Source organism: Dipteris shenzhenensis, chromosome 33 (assembly GCF_047967505.1).
Source record: "Dipteris shenzhenensis isolate YYH24624 ecotype China chromosome 33, Dip_SZ_1.0, whole genome shotgun sequence".
Lineage (NCBI taxonomy): Eukaryota > Viridiplantae > Streptophyta > Polypodiopsida > Gleicheniales > Dipteridaceae > Dipteris > Dipteris shenzhenensis.
The window spans coordinates 4,633,023-4,647,143 of record NC_141628.1 but is presented as its reverse complement, the minus strand read 5'-3'; positions in this window follow the sequence as shown (position 1 = coordinate 4,647,143).

The following is a 14,121-nucleotide window of genomic DNA, read 5'->3' as shown; positions in this document are numbered from 1 at the left end:
GGAGGATGTGGGGCGAGGTATGTGTCAGAGATCAGGAGCTGGTTGATTTGGGATCTCATAGTGTACGTGCATACTTATCCCAGACTCAGTGTCAGTGAGTGGTGAAGGTGACCGCCCTGTAGAAATCTCCGCCAAAAGTCCTTAGAGTTGTTACTAAACAGAATATTTAGTATTTCTTCCTCGTTTCGGCGGACGAAATCCAGCTTCTTCCTACATACCAATCGACGATACTCACATAGCATCTCTGGTTCATTCGGGAGGTTGTTTTTGGTTTCGAATCTAAGTAAGTGTAAAGCCTTGCACTCATCATCGTACCAACTATTACAAGGGACAGTCCCATGTGGTGGTGGACGAGTGGAACGAGTAGTGTGGGGGAAAGTGTGAAGGGCAGCCTTGTGCTATGAGCGGGTGACCAGAGCAGCACGGTCTTCTAGTAAAGGCAAGTTGAATATATAGACGAGAGGCTGTGGTCGAAATGTATGTCATGATAAGTGGTGTGAGTAAACTGTGGTGTGGGAGGTATCGTGAGATGGGGTGTAGAGATACTAAAGAAGAGGTATGTGTGATCAGTCTCGAGAGGATAGGGTGCGATAGTAAAATCAGTGATATGAGAGGTAAAGGCAAGGGATCCCATGATGTAGTCAACGACGCCAGAGCCCCTCCATGTGGGAAGCATGTAAAACCACTTAAGGAGGGCCATCTATCAAGACGATTATAAATAATAAGATCATGCATCCTGCCTAGATCTAGCACGGCCTGCTCGTAAGATGTCATTGGAGCTCGTCTATCAGTTGAAACTCGCATCATACTTGCATCCTCAAGATCAATGTCTAGTAGTAAAATGGAATCATCTCTGAAGTCGAGAAGTGGCACCTAACGAGCCTGTGTCCTCGCGTTGAAGTCCCCAACTAGGAGGACTTCCTTGAGGCTCGAGAGGTCGACAATGTCTTGGTATAGAGCTGCGTATGGTGATGTCTCCGTCTCCTCTCGGACATCTCGAGCAAAGTGTGAGGTCTCGGGAGGGAAATAACATACTACAACGAACAAAATCCCGGCTGTCTATGTGTCGGTGGATCCGAATCTAGAGAAATTTGGAGTGTATCTCTTCCCTCTATTGAGATGGTCCCCCGAAGAGTGGACCTGTAAAGAACTGCTACTCCTCCCAATCCTCGTACTCCCCCTGTGTCCCTCGCCTCATCTCTGTAAGCAGACTCCCATATATACTCGCTAACTATTGATAGTGGGTGCTCCGGACTTTGATGTGTCTCTATATAAGAGACTTTGGTATGCTGAGTCTCATGGACCCTGCCTCCCTATGTGGGAGGAGGGGCAGATGCCCGACAGGGGCCAGTAAGGAGTCGCCCATCTTGAACTACTGCCCACTTTCCATGCTTGCAGGCCTGGTCTCGCTGTTGCTGTATTAGAGTGCGCCTCTCCTCAACCTAAAAAGGGGTGAGATCCTCATCCATGGATATTGTTGGCTGGTCCCGTAAGACTGATCTACGCAGTAGAGCTGAGAGTTGTGCATGAGTATCATGGAATCGTATGATAGGGACTGCTCTCGATTGGGATCTCTCCCCACCCGCCATGCCCTCTCACCTATGCTCAGCTACCCCAAGTGTAGTGGCCACAAATACAGTCGCATCGCTCATCGGTGTAGCCTCCTTGCATGGAATACCACACTCTCTGATGTTGAGAGCCTTACTGGCTCTCTGTTGCTGCTCCATGAGAGTTGCCGAAACGGTTGCCTTTGCAAGTTCCCATTTGGTCACATCTACCCATCTCGATGTCTCCTCGATTACAGATTGCATGCTCGCAATCTGTGCCTCGACCATTGGGGTACTCCCTGGGACTGCATGGATGGCTGCTACCTCCTGTCGAAGCTGCAAGAGGTCATGTTTGAGCCAGGCCCGCCTGCTCCTGGATGACTTGGGTCTGCTCCTGGGTGAAGCGGGCTTGCTCATTTGCAACTCCATCTCACGTACATGAATGCCGTGTACCTCCATGAGCAGAGACTCCTAGGTGTCGGGGGTCAGCTAGTCCTCGCCCAAGTTGAAACTAAAAGGGCTGTGGTACAAAGCTAGGAGAGTGTGGCAAAAAGGTGGAGTATGACTGGGCTATGGGTGTGGGAGAGGTGGTTGGCTGAGAGGGAGAGGAGAAAGAAAGGTGGAGGAGTTGTGTGGGACAATGTATGACTCCTTCGATGTAGGTGACATAGGTAATGAAGTGGATGGGGAGACTATAACTGTAGCAAGAGGAGAGATGGAGGAGATCGGTGTCGACCCCTCTGTCGTGGGAGAAGAGGAGAAAGTCAATGTCGCGCTTACTGTCAAGGGTACGCTGTAGATCAAGAAGTAGTTGGAGTGGGTGTGATTGTAGATGTGGCTATGGCTGTGGTGGTTGGAGCTGAAACTGAAGCTGAGGTAGAGGTAGATCCAGTCTTATAAATTGCTTTGCTATCCACTCCGAGTCCACTCCGGTTGAAGTGCTTATTCAAATCCTCGAGCTTTAATTGTATCTATTGGTTTCTGTCTTCTTCCTTGATTTTGTCTTTGTCTTTCTCCCCTTTTCCCATTTTGAAAACTAACTCTGGTTATCTTGTTGTAATGAGCAGCTGAGAATCACCTCAGAATCATTGAAAATGTCGATGGAGAAGCTTGGGAGGAAGGTCATCGAAGAGGCTTTGAAACAATGCCTGAATCAGTGCTCGAATGAGCCCAAATGGGGCTGTGGAAGGCCTTCGAAAGGGGGTGTTAAAGAGAGAGAGAGAGGGATGAGTGGAACTTGGAAGAAAAAAACCCTTCTGAAACCTCATTCATATCGGAGAAATGGCTTTAAAAGCCAAATATGTCCTCAAAAACGAAAAGCACCTGCAAAATCAAGTGAAATAGTTCTAGCCCGAGATTTTCTTGTTAGCTCATGTCCTCTAAAACAAAAAAGCATATGCAAAATCAAGTGAAATAATTCTAGCTCGAGATTTTGTTGATAAATGGAGCTAACAAAGGCATGTCTCAATGTTGAACACGTTCGAACAATTAATGATTTTTGTATATGCTGCATGTCATGCCACTTGTATGAACAAAAGAAAAAGTCACATTTATCGTGGTACATGAGAATCACTATCAAAGGTTTGTCTTTGATCCTTTAGCAAATATGTCATGACCAAGCAAAAGCAAGCAAGGCTCATTCAAGAGCGCATGATAGGCCAACATGACGACAAGATAACTCAAGCAGGAAATAGAAAACAACCTAAACCAAATTTGACTCAAAGGACTATTTTAGAGGCCTTGGTTTGTAGCTACTATTAATATTGAGCCTCTGCACAACGAGAAAACTGTGCAAATATCCAAGAATCTTCCTATTTTGGCCCTAACTGGTAGCCATTGCATGAGAATTTTCCACATTGAAAAATCTACACTTGGGGAAGCACCATTCGTTCCATATCCTGCAACATCTCTTCCTCTATAGCCTAGGTGCTTTCATACATCCCCAAATCTGAGGGCATCTCAAAAAAGGCTTGGAATCCATTATAAGTATATGGTAGCAGTGAGTGGCCCAGACTTTTTGAGAATTTCTTACTTTTATAGTCCATCTAGCCTAGCATTCTCTAGGGTTGTTAGCAGTATTGGAAGGCTAATTCTCTCTATTTCTTGCCATATTTCTATCAACAATCTCAGTTGAGTTGTTAACTGAATTTCCTCTTGATTTTGCTCCCTCGTAGACCATGTTGCCTTGTTGTCATCCCATAGGTTTGACCATTTGCAATTGTTCATTTTCCTCATTAGAGTTAGATTCCGCATAGCAAGGGGTTCTCCCTCTGCTGCCATGGTTGAGTTCCACCAAAGGCTTGCATCTCTCCTCAATCCAGACCTTCCTTTCCACTGCATTTTGAAAACAATTCTTTTCCAAGCTTGAGATGAGACATGCCAAGAGATCAGAGTTCTTTTATCTTCAATGGAAACGATTTCTTGTTCTAGCCCATTTTTCAACCCCTTTCCCCAGCCTGTGCTCTAAAAACCATCGGGCATGTTATGCCCATGACGCTTTAGAGAAAGGACGCTTAAACATCCATTTACTTACCAGTGAAGCCGATTTAGTGCTGAGAGAGGGAATACCCAGTCCTCTATTCTATTTTTTGGCAACTAAACCTTCCCAGGGCACATAATGCATTCTCCTTGCTCCTCTTGTTCTTCCATCCATAAAAATATGCCGAGTTCTCTTTCCATCTTAGAACAATTAGACTTGTTGAGGCACCAAAGGCTACCTACATAAACCAAGGAGGCAGCTAGCCCATGTTGCAGGATAATGAGTTGCGCATTCCATTCCAAGCTCCATTTACTTAGCTTTTGCATTTTAAATCTTTGAGAAATGGATTAGTCCTAAGGTAGCTCCTAGGTGCCTAAACACTCGACTTGGCTGAATCCATGTGAACTCGTATTGTTGACCTATTCTTGTCTGTCACTTCTTCTCAGCCATATTGCATTGCGTTTGGATACATTGCACGCCAAACTCTAAGCCATGCAAATTAAGTTTATCACTATCATAACATCATCCATGACCGACTCTTCTACTATGACCAGTGAGTTTGCATTGTCAGCAAACATTTGCATAACCCATTGTTGACCAGATGGTAACCTAGCACCCTCTATTGAAGAAGAAGCAACCCTATGCCTTACAACACATAGGAGGGACTTTGTTCTGATTGCAAAAAGAAGTGGTAAAGGGAACCCTTGTTTGATATATCTCTTCAAGTCAAAATGACCTACTGCATGCCATTCTCCATGATAGGAGCAGCTGCTGTAGCATTGGAAAAAAGAGCTCTAATAGTGGCAAGGAATGTCTATGAAATCCCATCTTACCTTGTCTAGGCATTCTGAAGGCCTATGTTCAGCAACAGCCACTGCCCTGCCCAGTTTGTTGAGAGCATAGTTTGAAGATAATGCAAGATTGAGGACATTTTCAAATGCATCCCTGTCTTGAATGAACCCGTGTTGTTCTTGTTCTACTAGTATGGGTACTACCCATTTGAGTCTCAAAGCCACAACCTCGGCTAGAATTTTGTAGGAAGTGGCTAACATTGTCAAGCGTCTCTAGTCCTTTAGGCTCATGTTAACCCTGTGGCAACAAGGGCCAGAGTGAAGTATAGGACAACAACGATGAGAGCATTATGTGTGTAGAGTAGCAGCAAAGATTTGCTCGCAATATCTTGAGCGTGAAAGATTGTATGATGAGTCTTAAAAAATGAGGATAGCCAAAATTCTCTTTAGAAAAGGTCCAATCATACTTGCAAAATTAGGATCTAGAGAGAGAAATAATAAATCTAGAGAGAGAAAGACTAAAAGCCTACACTTTTTGAGGTCCCCCCACTTTGTGTAGAGACCCAAAAGGTTCCCCCCAAAAGTGAGGGACTCTTTTCCAAAAGGTCTCCTACAAAAGAGGTCCCACCACGGAGGTACCTACGGATTGTGTAAAGACCAACATGTATAAATATCTCTCAATGGAATGAAGCTCCCACTCTTTGGGGTATTAAGGGTTAATTTTGGGTGTTTAGTGTATTACTATGATTTTGTAAGTCAACATTATCCTTTTGCACCTCCCCCCCCCCACATCCTATAAAAGCACGCCCCTCACTTCTTTCCCCACACTTTTGCAAGACACTTCCTTCTCCAAATTCCGTTAAGCCTCCATATTTTCTGTCTATCTCTATATTCCATCCTCCAACTTCCGTACACCATTTCCACCACCACCACCACCACTTTTTCCGTCACCCCCCATCTCCACCTCCCATCATCTTCCTCCCCACCACCTCCACTTTTTCCATCCATCCCCCATCTCTGCCACTCAAGATAATCATCCTTTCCCCCTCCACCTCCACTCCACCATCCCTCTATCACTCTCTACACCCCCATCACCCTCCACTCCACCATCTCGCTACCTCTCTCTACACCCCACATCTCCTTACACTCCCCTTTTCCTCCTCCACCTCCCCTTACCCCCCTCCACCTCCACCAACCCCTCCACCCCCTTCCTTCCCTCCACCAGCACCTCCCACCCCCCCTCTCCAACCCACCTCCCCCCCCCCCCCACTACCACCTCCCACCCTTCCCCCCTCCACCTCCTCCTGCTCCACCACCCCCCCCCCCCTCCACCTCCACCACCCCGCCACCACCTCCAAAACCCCCCACCTCCCCCCCCCCTTCCACCTCCACCTCCTCCCCCTCCACCACCCGGCCCCCCCCACCACCCCACCCTTCCCCCCCCCCCCCACACCTCCACCACCCTCCACCCCCCGCCACCACCTCCACCCACCCCCCCACCACCACCTCCCCTCGGCTCGCACGCCTCGAGCCTCAAATGCCAGTTCTTGCTTCGCCTGCCTCGAGCCACGGGCCTTGACTGCACACTCTCCGGACACTATGCCATCGACCGGTCAACACTTTGAGAGTCATGCCACAATTGCACGCTCCTCTGAGCGCCTCGTCGTCGTCGGTCGTGCCAGTGCTTTGAGCAGTGTGCCTTGGCCTCGAGCGTCACACTAGTGTCTCACGCTGTGTGCCTAGAGTGCTACGCACCACACGCTATTAGGGTGCTATGCACCTCGGGCGCTGACCCTTAGGGCACACTGTTGCTCTAGGCATTGCACCATGTGGCCACCACCAAGCACCACACCGCATGCGCGAATGCCATCAGGCATCATGCCGCACCGTTGCCTCTACCGTGCTACCTTGTGCTAGGCCTTGGGCCGCCACCCCCCCAGTTCCCCCCCCTCTCCCCCCCCAAAAAAAAAAAAAAAAACTCTAACCTAAGCCTTACCCTAACCATATCATTCACTAACCCTAGTTATATTAGTTAGGTTAGGTTAAGTTACTTTTAGGTTAGGTCACTATAGCTAGTCCAACTAACTACAGTTAGTTAGGCCCACGGTTAGGTTAGAGTAATAAAAAATCAATTAGGTTAACTAAACTAACTAGTTAGATTCGTGTCTAACTAATAGCTACACTAACTGGACTAGTTTAGTCAAGTCAACTGGGTTAGCTCAGTTAGTCTTCCTTAGTTATGACTTTAAGTACATTCACACCCAGTTAGGACTCAAGACCCTCGAAAAAGGCCTAAAATTGACTCAAATTTAAAGGTTCATAACTTGCTCATCTAGGATCCAAATTGCACCCCGATTGAGCCACGGCTTCACACATGGAAACACCGTGCTACAGGGAATTTTTCCAGCCCATTACACACCATTTAGATATCCAAAAAACTCGTCCATTTGCGCCCCCATGTGGGCCTTTTTTCGCACTATTTCGCTCATAAGTTTCAAGCGTGACCTCTGATCGACAATCCGTTTGCATTGGCACATTTCCCCACTCACATGGGACAATTCTAGGCACATTATTAACATGACGGTCCCTAATACACTAAAGCATCTCTAACCCCCCTCACATTTTTTTCCCTTCTTCAGGGGCACGTATCTTGGTCGTTTGAAGACCAAATCACACCCAGTCTAACGCCAAGATTCACGCACGCAAAGTCCAATCTCAAAAAATAATTTTCAAGTCTTTTTACCATCATTTTCAATCTCGGTAGTCGCCATTATGTAGGCACTGATTTCGACCCGTTGATTGCATATTATTTACCATTATCAGGCTACGAAGCTCGAAATCAATTACGGATTTCAAAGTCAAATGCACTCACTTGAAAGATACAATTAAGCATTGTGTATGCACCTCAAATCTGGATGAAGACTAGCACGTGCATACTTTTGCGAGTTCTCTTCGGCCCTCGACGCTCTCCAAGAATTCAACCTCTCACCATCGATAAGCAACATGGAGGACCTAAAGGTTGAAGAAGAAATATGTAATGATGATATGCATCCTGCAGATTACTTTGGTGAACAATGCAACCACAACCACAACAACAATGGCAGATGACACTTTGGTAAATTGGAAATGCCAAAGTACAATGGATGATGGGATCCCGCCAAGTTCCTTCAACTCTTCGATGCCACATGTTGTGTTGGAGGCGATCAGCCAAATGAAACCAAAGCCGCCTGGTTCCAAATGGCCCTAATCGATGAGGCTTCGGAATGGTACCTCAACCTTCTCGTAGAGGAAAGAGCCACATGGGAGCAGCTCAGAAGAAGATTCCAAACAGAAAGGCTGTAAGATGACCCCACATTACAACTAGGCAATATAGCAATACGCAAGAAAGAAAAGGCCAGAACATACTCAGGAAGAATGAAAAGATTAATAGCAAAGTGTGATCCTCATCCGAACGACAAGTACCTCATAGCATGGTTTATCTCTGGCCTGAAAAAATCCATTTGCAAACAAGGACATGAAAAAAGTTAGCAAACTATGCACATTTCAGCAATGCTCATGAAGCTGCAATTGACATTGAGGACGTCATGATAGATTCTCACAGCAACAGTGATGGCTATAAATCAAGTCATGGCGATAAGAAATCTTCGAAGAAGGGAAGCACTTCCAAAAAAAATCGCACCACCGAGGACAGAGTGGAAGCCATGGCCCTAAGAGTAAAAGATAAAATGATGCAAGCCGTCAAGCAAAAGCTGCACGTCTCTTAGCCACCACAGTACCCACGGAGAGAAAATATTTGGTGCCCACATTGTATGGCCAATCATACAGCTAATGAATGCCCAATCCTGAGGAACAAACTCAACCCACTCGAAGTGGCTTAGCCCCCATGGTTATGGTGTCCCATTTGCAATGTTGCAAGGCATGATGTAAATACCTGTTTCTATAATATGAAGGTAGAACAACCCCAGCCCCAACAATACCAATAGCCACCAATTCTAGTGTACAGGCAACTGACACTGGCACCTAATGCACAGGTGCCATGTCTCAACCCACTCCCGGTGAGAACACAAGTGCCACGTCTCAACCCACTCCTAGTGAGAACACAAGTGCCTCAACTAATGAGGAATCCCAATCCTCCGCAATATCCTCGGGCTCCCAATCTTACTCTAGTAATTTAGGTGCAACAACTCCAACCTGAAGAGTTGAAACCTCACTATGAGTATGAAACAGGAGACCCTATGGGACTCATCCCGGTGTATGCAAATCAAGTAAGGCCCACCACATATCAAACACCCATCAAGTGTTTCGGTTGTGGAGAAAACCACTGCATAGCAGAATTCCCAGACAAGGGTAACCCCATTACATTCCAACTTGTGTGTAGGGAATGCGGAGTTGGGCATGTCTGCATGGACTGCCCACACTAAGAACAAAGCCTCAACCAACCATGGAAGTAAAACCTGATGTGCCTCTAGGGATGATAAGTGTGGGACATCCCAGTGTGGCATCATAGCCAGTCTTGATCATAACAAGACAATAGAAAGAAGCAGCTCCTTTCTGCTCAAAAAGCAAAGAGCCCTCTGGCAAAATAAGCCATGCCAATCCCACAACTCCGTGAGACCATGCCTGGCACATCCACAAAAAGTGCCACCCAAGGAGCTAAGGAAGCATACCCCAATGCCAAAACTGAGAATGCTCGTTACCAAGCCTTGAAGAAATGGGTACAACAGGAGCAAGAAAAATTTGAGATAGACAGGATGGCAACAGCAGAGGTCAGAGCACCATCATCACCCAACAATGACACAGTGATTGATCCCAACAACTTCCAGTGGGTAATGATAAGCTTGCCCCATCATGATGCCAATTGGGACCTTGCTAATAAATTTTCCTACAATGTGGGAGAGTTTCAAGGGATGGATCAAATCTTCACAATACTTCCCCCCACCTGAAGAAGAGGAAAACTTTATTTTAGTAAAATTTGGTGCTAGGGATGACATAAAAAATGTAACCATCCCGTTGGAGCATAAAGCCTTTGGCCAATACCCTGCAATAGTGGACAGCAGAGCTAGAGTAAACATTCTAGCAAGAGAGCTATATGAAGAATGGGGCCTACTACAAATGCCTATGAATATATCAAAAGCTGTGATGTATGCCAATGGATCACTAAACCACAACACAAGGATTTCAATCCCCTAACAACAGTTGTTGCATGAAAACCATTGAAAAATGGGGGATTGATTTTGTGGGTCCCATCCATCTAGTAGCAAAGGTAACATAGGCATGCTACATCATTGTGGCCACTGATTACTTTACCAAATGAGCTAAAGCTAAAGCAGTTAGAAAGGCAGATGCTAGAAGCACAACAAGGTTCTTGTACGATAATGTGATTACCCAATTTGGATGTCCCATTGAAGTTGTGTCAGATAGAGGCACACATTTTATCAATGAGTTCATCCAAGAATTCTTGTTTGGCTTTATGGTGATCCACAGAAGGAGCACACCTTACTACCCCCAAGGGAATGGACAAGCTGAATCCACCAACAAAATATTATGCATTGTCCTCACCAAGGTAGTAGAATCGAAGCGTTCTGATTGGGTAGAGAAACTAAATGCAGCCTTATGGGCATATCGAACCACACTTAAGGTCAGTACAGGAAATACACCTTTTCAATTGGTGTATGGCCTTAAAGTTGTGGTTCCACTAGAATTTGTAATACCCAGCCCACACATTGCAGTACAAGAACGTATGGGAGATCATGCATCGCTGTAACTTTCTGTTCTTTGGTTGAGGGACCAACTCCCAAGTCCGCTTCTTCTCAATGGAATCAAGCTCCACCTTCATGGCCTCTCGCCATTTCAGTTCACAAAATATGCCAAGTTACTCACTGATGGTTGTCAAAGTGACACTCTCTAGTATCGCATTTTGGCAAGGGAAATGTTCGAGATGTTTAAAATGTGCAAACCTGCAAACCCCTGGATAGGGCTAGCAGGGTCAGAGAAGATTTGGGAAGGTGGACAATGTGTGAAACATTAGGCATGTGCAAGTGTTTTGTGATCAAAATCCGATTCGAAGATCAAATACCACTTTTATGGGTTTTTACAGGGCTCATAATTTTTAAGATTTGAGGTGTAAATTTATTTTTGGCATGTGGGCACACTGTGCGGGACCCTGGATTTTTCGCACGATTTTTTATCAAGCTTTCCACGTCAAAATTGGACCCCGTGTGCGAGTGCGGGCCCGACGTAGGACTTTCATTGCGGGAATTCCCTCAACTTGGATTAAAAAGAAGACAACATTTAAAAGGTCAAGAGGGGGATACCCATTTTTAAAAAAAGGAATGCTTCTTAAAAGTAAAGGGGGGTCTCGACAGTGCATTAAAAAAAAAAAAGATTTCTTGGCTTGGGGGGGGGTCCCAACAATGCACGCGGACCCAGAATAAAAACAAACAATAAAAATTACTGCGTATTTCTCCAGAATTTTGGGCTTCACGTTTAGCGATTGATCCTTGGCTTTGGCTCTCCTCTCTCTACTCTCTATTGTAAAGGAAAAGCTGAGTTTCCCTCTCTTGCAAGGATTGTGTGTGCGTTATTGCGTTGGGGAAAAACAAGGGGGTCTCATCCTATACAAGGACCCCTCTGACTGTATCCCTAGCACCCTGTAATGGAGTGTTGATTGAGGGATTTGAAAAGAAGCTCCCGAGAATCCATCATATCAGCCATATCTGGTATATTAACATAAATGCTGAGCCTCAGTCTTTATTCTTCAAGAACACTAAGATGGAGAAGATAGTTTACGTGGATGCATGAACAATGAACTTACTCTTTTTAGGTAAGTTATGTCCAATATTATTTGCAAGTGTTTTTCACTCTTGAGCTTTACTTTTGGATGAGGTCCCAACAACGTTCTTAGATCACTGGTGGATCCCAACTCTATGAGTTTTTGGAGCTATATATGTACATATGATTTATTTTAGGCTTCATATGTACTAGTTGTACAATGCACACTTCCACGTAGGGGATGGCATGGTGATCATCTCTTTTATCACCTTTGGGGATTCACTGGAGGCATCCACTATTAATTTATATACTCCAACATAGTGTATCACCTCTCGGAGAAGTTCTCCTTGCTAAGGCACTCCTCGTTGTATCTATCTTTATTTTCTTTGGCACTCTTAAGCCTCTCAAGACTTCACAATATCGAAGATAGGTTTGCTACCAGAGCCAATATGGGTATACCTTACTGATAAACCTCTTGTCCCCTAATCGAGTTCTCTACTAAGGACCATTCCATCCTAGTTTCATTGATCTTCGAGATGCCAAAGCCATTTGATATCTCAACTTCACTACATCTACACTACGTTTGGTTTCTCCATCAGATGATCATACCCACTCCCCAACTAATCAGTACAACATATGATCCTTCAATCGACTTTCCTTGTACATTTTTACCACTCACTATTATGATGATGTACCATTTCATCTCATGTCTATATATCTGAGGTCCCTTTTCCTTTAATATGAGTCGACTATGATTTGAATCTCATGAAGTGTTCATTTTGCAACTTTCATGTGTCGTTTTACTCAAGGATTGGCATAGCGTTTGATGATTGATTTTAGTTATGCTTTGCTCATTTTACTAAAATCATTTGACAAACTTATGTCTCAGAATCAGATTCTTAGGCCAGTTGAAGAATCCTATCAATGCCTCTACATGATGCTACACAGAAGTGTAATATCTTGGACAAGCAAATGCAACCTCCATCCTGCAATGAAGAAGGCCTTAAGGTTGAAAAGATGCTAAGGTTTGGCTTGAAGCTATGGATGACTATTTCACCATTCCTGGAACTTCCTTTCAAAACCACTCTATGTTACCGCATTGGACCAAGTGAAAGAAATAGATAAGGAGAGATCTCTGCCAATCACCCATGATGAATGATTTCATTTAGCTTCACCAATTGGATCTCACCTTGGAGGCATATATGACGGGAAATACATTGGAGGGCCTGCAAAACAAACGAAACAAGTGAGCACAAAACACAACTTGATTCATGGCATAAAATATTGTGAAAACACAAAATACCAAACCCGCCACTGGGTGCAATCTCCCCCCATGTGAGAGTGCTCCTCCTCTCACATGTGTTTATGTATTACCTTCTCTTCACCTTACAATAGGAGCAAAAACAATGAATGCTTCCAAGTAATGCTTGTATCATAGAAATAGACCAAGCATCTCGACATCACAAAAGAAAAACATCAAAATATAGCTTTTAAATCTAGTATTACAAAATTTGAGATTTAATAGTAAATGTTTATCAGTAAGAGATAGTTCCCGCACAAAAAGCTAGTCTTGCAATATCTTTATCAAAATAACTCAGAACTGAGCCGTTCAAAGTGCGCTGAGTCACGCACGCAAAATCCCATCTTTCAAAATCATTTTTAATCATCATTTGCTCAAAAATTAAAAACACATCAAAATATTAATGACAACATTTAAAGATACACATTTTAGCACTCAATTGCTTGCGTCTGCACTAGCATGTGGCTAGCTTGTGTGGTTTGAACCATGCCCTCAGTTAGTGCATAGTCAATTTGCGAGAGATCACAATTCGTAGTCAATTTGTGTTTCATACATGTGTTTGAACCCTCCCCTCAATTGGCACGCACTCAGTTTGCACGAGCTCAATTTAATCTAAAATAATGTCATTAATTCAATTATCATTGCATCCCTCTTGCTTGGATTAGCAATTGACCTCAATTGCTTGCGAGATAAGTAGACTAAATGTTAGGATATTCATGGAAGAATCTTGTGGGAAACCATTTAGCATCTTCAATTGGGTGATCCTCAAAATTCACAAGGTAAGTAGGATATCCATTGCCTCTATGGGTCGTCTTGGTCATGTGACAGTCAATGATATGATTGGGTTCCATGATTTAAATGTCTCGCTCTAATAAAGGGGCTTCATCTAGGATAGGTCTTGACAGAAAAGATCCCTTAAAGGGTTTAAGCAAATGCACATGAAAAGAGTTTTGAATTTTCCAATGTCCTCGGAGTTCAAGTCGATAGGCATTGTCATTGATCTTTTCAAGAATTCTAAAATGTTCATAGTATCTCGGTACTAGTTTAATGATATGGTTTCTCTCAACACTCTTGAGTCTATGCTTCTCAATTCTAAGCATGATAATGTCACATGGCTTAAAGACTACCCTTTTCCTACCCTTGTTTGCCCCTTGTTTGCCCTTGCAATGTAAACAGCCTATGCATGTTCAATGTTCTTTCTAATGGTCTCTAGGATAGACGTGAAATCCTGTG